This window comes from Oncorhynchus mykiss, chromosome 9 (assembly GCF_013265735.2).
Source record: "Oncorhynchus mykiss isolate Arlee chromosome 9, USDA_OmykA_1.1, whole genome shotgun sequence".
In the NCBI taxonomy this organism is placed as follows: domain Eukaryota; kingdom Metazoa; phylum Chordata; class Actinopteri; order Salmoniformes; family Salmonidae; genus Oncorhynchus; species Oncorhynchus mykiss.
This window is the reverse complement of record NC_048573.1, coordinates 2,978,239-2,984,238: the sequence shown is the minus strand read 5'-3', so window position 1 is coordinate 2,984,238 and position 6,000 is coordinate 2,978,239.

Genomic DNA, 6,000 nt, shown 5'->3' with positions numbered 1-6,000 from the left:
AGATAAGTTTAATATTAGCTAGCAACTTACCTTGGCTTCTTGCTGCTCTCGCGTAACAGGTAGTCAGCCTGCCGCGCAGGCTCCTCGTGGAGTGCAATGTAAGGCAGGTGGTTAGACCGTTGGGCTAGTAACCGGAAGGTTGCAAAAATAAATCCCCGAGCTGACAAGGTAAAAATCTGTCATTCTGTCCCTGAACAAGGTAGTTAACCCACTGTTCCCAGGCCGTCATTGAAAATAAGAATTTGTTCTTAACTGACTTGCCTAGTTAAATAAAGATGTAAAAAAAAAATTCTGATTACCGATTGTTATGAAAACTTGAAATCGGCCCTAATTAATCGGCCATTCCGATTAATCGGTCGACCTCTAGTGTGGTCTGATTTGTGTGCTGTGTGTCTGGTCTGGTGTGTGTGTCTGGTCTGATGTGTGTGTGTCTGGTCTGGTGTGTGTGTCTGGTCTGGTGTGTGTGTATCTGGTCTGGTGTGTGTGTATCTGGTCTGGTGTGTGTGTATCTGGTCTGGTGTGTGTGTATCTGGTCTGGTGTGTGTGTGTCTGGTCTGGTGTGTGTGTCTGGTCTGGTGTGTGTGTCTGGTCTGGTGTGTGTGTCTGGTCTGGTGTGTGTATCTGGTCTGGTGTGTGTGTGTGTGTCTGGTCTGCTGTGTGTGTATCTGGTCTGGTGTGTGTGTATCTGGTCTGGTGTGTGTGTCTGGTCTGGTGTGTGTGTGTGTGTCTGGTGTGTGTGTCTGGTCTGGTGTGTGTGTGTCTGGTCTGGTGTGTGTGTCTGGTCTGGTGTGTGTGTGTGTGTCTGCTGTGTGTATCTGGTCTGGTGTGTGTGTATCTGGTCTGGTGTGTGTGTGTGTGTCTGGTCTGGTGTATCTGCTGTGGATGATATCAGGGGACAACCTTTGATCAGATCACTGTGTGGTTTTGTGTAGGTCCAGATCACACAGCTGGAACTGGAGATCAAGAACACCAGAAATAATATGAGAGCCACCTTCTAAATAATTCAACCAATCACATTAGAAGAGCCTTCTGAATCAACCAATCACATGAGAGCCAAATTCTGAATGATTCAACCAATCACATTAGAAGAGCCTTCTGAATCAACCAATCACATGAGAGCCATCTTCTGAATGATTCAACCAATTACATTAGAAGAGCCTTCTGAATCAACCAATCACATGAGAGCCACCTTCTGAATGATTCAACCAATCACATTAGAAGAGCCTTCTGAATCAACCAATCACATGAGAGCCATCTTCTGAATGATTCAACCAATCACGAGAGCCATCTTCTGAATGATTCAATCAATCACATTTGAAGAGCCTTCTGAATCAACCAATTACACGGTAGCAGCTTTTGGAATCGACCAATCACATGAGAGCCATCTTCTGATTCAACCAATCACATGAGAGCCACCTTCTGATTCAACCAATCACACGAGAGCCACATTCTGATTCAACCAATTTTTTTATTTTGTATTTATTATGGATCCCCATTAGTTCCTACCAAGGCAGCAGCTACTCTTCATGGGGTCCAGCAAAATTAAGGCAGTTATATACAATTACAATATATTCACAAAACATTTTGTGGCTTCTACTACCACAAAAAACATGTGTACAACTAGGCAAGTCAGTTAAGAACAAATTCTTATTTTCAATGACAGCCTAGGAACAGTGGGTTAACTGCCTTGTTCAGGGGCAGAACGACAGATTTGTACGTTGTCAGCTCGGGGGTTTGAACTTGCAACCTTTCGGTTACTAGTCCAACACTCTAACCACTAGGCTACCCTACCGCCTCTACACTCTAACCACTAGGCTACCCTGCTGCCTCAATCCCTCATCTACTTTGAGCCAGGAGAGATTAGGACCTGCCTTGTTGATAGTGTTGTTAAGATGGTAGAAACTAGGGCCTGTAGGACCTGCCTTGTTGATAGTGTTGTTAAGAAGGTAGAAACTAGGGCCCGTAGGACCTGCTTTGTTGATAGTGTTGTTAAGATGGTAGAAACTAGGGCCTGTAGGACCTGCCTTGTTGATAGTGTTGTTAAGAATGTAGAAACTAGGGCCCGTAGGACCTGCCTTGTTGATAGTGTTGTTAAGAAGGTAGAAACTAGGGCCCGTAGGACCTGCCTTGTTGATAGTGTTGTTAAGAAGGTAGAAACTAGGGCCTGTAGGACCTGCCTTGTTGATAGTGTTTCTTAAGAAGGTAGAAACTAGGGCTGTAGGACCTGCCTTGTTGATAGTGTTGTTAAAAAGGTAGAAACTAGGGCCTGTAGGGCCTGCCTTGTTGATAGTGTTGTTAAGAAGGTAGAAACTAGGGCCTGTAGGACCTGCCTTGTTGATAGTGTTGTTAAGAAGGTAGAAACTAGGGCCTGTAGGACCTGCCTTGTTGATAGTGTTGTTAAGAAGGTAGAAACTAGGGCCTGTAGGACCTGCCTTGTTGATAGTGTTGTTAAGAAGGTAGAAACTAGGGCCCGTAGGACCTGCCTTGTTGATAGTGTTGTTAAGAAGGTAGAGCAGCACTTTATTATGGACAGACTTCTCCCCATCTTAGCTACTGTTGTATCAATATGTTTTCACGATGACAATTTACAATCCAGTGTTACTTCAAGCAGTTTAGTCTCCTCAACTTGCTCAATTTACACGTTATTCATTTCCTTTTTTATTTTATTTCAACTTTATTTAACCAGGTAGGCAAGTTGAGAACTAGTTCTCATTTACAATTGCGACCTGGCCAAGATAAAGCAAAGCAGTTCGACACACACAACGACACAGAGTTACAAGATTTAGTTTAGGGTTTAGCGAATGACTTGTCACAAATTACAATGCTTTTAGTTTTATGTATATTTAGGACAAAATTATTTCTGAAACTGACTGCAGGTCTTTTTTAAGTGTTCCAGTGATTTCACTTGCTGTGGTAGTTTACATGTATAGTAGTGAGTCATCAGCATACACAGACACACAGGCTTTACTCAGTGCCATTGACAGGTCATTAGTAAAGATTGAAAAACACTAAGGGGCCTAGACAGCTGCCCTGGGGAACGCCCGACTCTACCTGGATTATGTTGCGAGAGGCTTCCATTAAAGAACACCCTCTGTGTTCTGTTAGACAGGGTAACTCTCAAACCACAATATATAGCAGGGGGTGTAAAAGCTATAACACAAGTTTTTCCAGCAGCAGATTCTGATCGATAATGTCAAAAGCTGCACTGAAGTCTAACACAACACTAGCTGTGGTAGCAATCAATTTTTATCATACATTAGCTCTCAGCCAATCATCACTAATTTGTATAAGTGCTGTACTTGTTGAATGTCCTTCCCTATAAGCGTACTGAAAATCTCTTGTTAATTTGGTTTACTGTGAAATAGCATTGTATCTGGTCAAACACAATTTCCCCAAAACTTTACTAAGGGTTGGTAACAGGCTGATTGGTCGGCTGTTTGAGACAGTAAAGGGTGCTTTACTATTCTGGGTAGTGGAATGATTTTCGCTTCCCTCCAGGACTGAGGGCACACACTTTCCTGTAGACTTAGATTGAAGAGATGGCCAATAGGAGTGGCAATAATATCGTCCGCTATAGTCCTCAGTCATTTTCCATCCAAGTTGTCAGACCAAGGTGTCTTGACATTGTTGATAGACATCAAAAAAATATCACCTCTTCCAGCAACTCAATTTCCAGAGTTCAAAATTACATTTGCTTTTCTTTCAGATTTTGGTCAGTTATACACAGATGTGTAGGTTCAGAATTTGTTGTTGGGATGTCACGCCTAAGTTTGCTAATCTTACCAATTAAAAAAAATGGTTGGAAATATCAACGGGTTTTGTGATGAAAAAGACATCTGATTCAATGAATGATGGCGCTGAGTTTGCCTTCTTGCCCAAAATGTTACTTAAGTTATCATTCTTTAAGTTTTAGTCGCGATTTCTCAATTTACAGTACGCTTGGCCAATCGGCTGTGCAGACAGATTTATTTGCCATTCCTTTTGCCTCATCCCTCTCAATCATAACATTTTTCAATTCTTATTAGTAACTGGAATATGTAGTTTCTTAAATGTGTAAAGCGCAGTGTCTAGTTGCTCCTCATTACACACCACAGACCAATAGATATTATGTACATCTTCAACGTAGGAATCACTACAAAACATATTGTCATTGTTATTGACCTCTAAAACACTATATTAGTGGCCCAGCCTTTGGAACTTTTTTTTTTTTTTGTTCTAGATGTGGCTACTGTATTGTGATCAATACATCCTATGGATTTGGATAGAGCAGATTTCTGCAGCATTAATAAAGATCAATCGATGTGGATTATTTAATCCCTGTGCTGTTTGTAAATAACCTGACCCAGGTTGCAGGCACTGGTTAACAGTTTGAAGCTTTTTCTTGAGCGATGAAAACCAGTAAAAAAAATGTAAGTCACCCAGAAAATATACTTCTGTTGATATCACATACGTTATCAAGCACTTCACACAGGTTATCCAGATACTGACTGTTAGCACTTTGTCTATAGCCGCTTTCCACCACTCGCTTTAGGTGAGGCAGGTGAACCTGAAGCCCCTATTACTTCAACAGCATTTGACATGAGATCCTCTCTAAGCTTTACAGGAATATGACTCATAAACAGCAACATGATATGAACATAAAACATTTAACACCTCCACTATTGGCATTCCTGTCTCTCTTCTGAAGATGGCGAAGCCATGCATCTCTACCACTGTATCAAAGGTATTATCTGAGTTTTCAGATTGTCAGTATATGAATGTTATTAGCAAGTTATTCATTTCATGAACCTGTTAATGTGGCCTATTTTGTTTAGCACTTTTCTGGGATTCTAGATTTTTTTTTATTGCTTTTATGGAAGGCTTATCAGAGATAGACATGTGATATTTATGTTTCTGTCGATAGTACAAGGTGAGCTGCACACAGTGGGTCTTCCTACTAGGGCACACTGCCTCAATGCTATCAGTATAACTCCAGTTCAAAGGCTCATAATTACTGCAAATAGCTGTAGGATCAAGAGGTATTCAGGGGAGTTAGAGACATAAATGTCTGGGACGATCTGCAGCAGGACTACGACAACGCTAGGGATTATCTGAACAGGGCTTGGCTCACTGATAAATCATTGTCTCAACGCAGCCTAAACATGAGCAGACTGGGTCAAGGAGCCAAGATGATTTGGATGGTTTCATTCCTGTCAACGTTTCTTTCGTTTCCCCAAAAAAAGTGTAGAAGTTACCAACCCAAACACCATAACGCCCTCACAAAAATAAAGTTATTGATCCAAAAGAAATGCAGATTAGCCCATTTCATATCTTTAAGATCTGTTTTCAGAATGATGCAGCTCTATAGAAACAGTTTTTTATATTTCACCATGTTTTTTAGATGTTGACAATTAAGGGCTGGTGATGAGACACACTTCGTCCCACAACATCTGATTATTTAATATTCTAGTCAAAAAACAGCCCTGGTTGAGTGTTGGCTGGTCAGATTGAAAAGTATTTCTCTAGCTATGGTCCGTGGGATGAGGCTGGCCGGTCCCCGAGTTTGTTAACTATAAATCAGTTCTACGGTGAGTTTAAACGTAGTGGTTCTCAATCCTCTAGTTCCCTCGTTCAGACATTGCACGTATCCATCCACCAAGCCGAGGGCCGTGTTCCCTCATTCAGACATTGCACGTATCCATCCACCAAGCCGAGGGCCGTGTTCCCTCGTTCAGATATTACGTATCCATCCACCAAGCCGAGGGCCGTGTTCCCTCGTTCAGACATTACGTATCCATCCACCAAGCCGAGGGCCGTGTTCCCTCGTTCAGACATTGCACGTATCCATCCACCAAGCCGAGGGCCGCGTTCCCTCGTTCAGACATTGCACGTATCCATCCACCAAGCCGAGGGCCGCGTTCCCTCGTTCAGACATTGCACGTATCCATCCACCAACGGTTGTGTGCCACGGCAGACACTACAGTCGGCACCAGATTGTTAGTTCAGCAACAAAAATGTGCA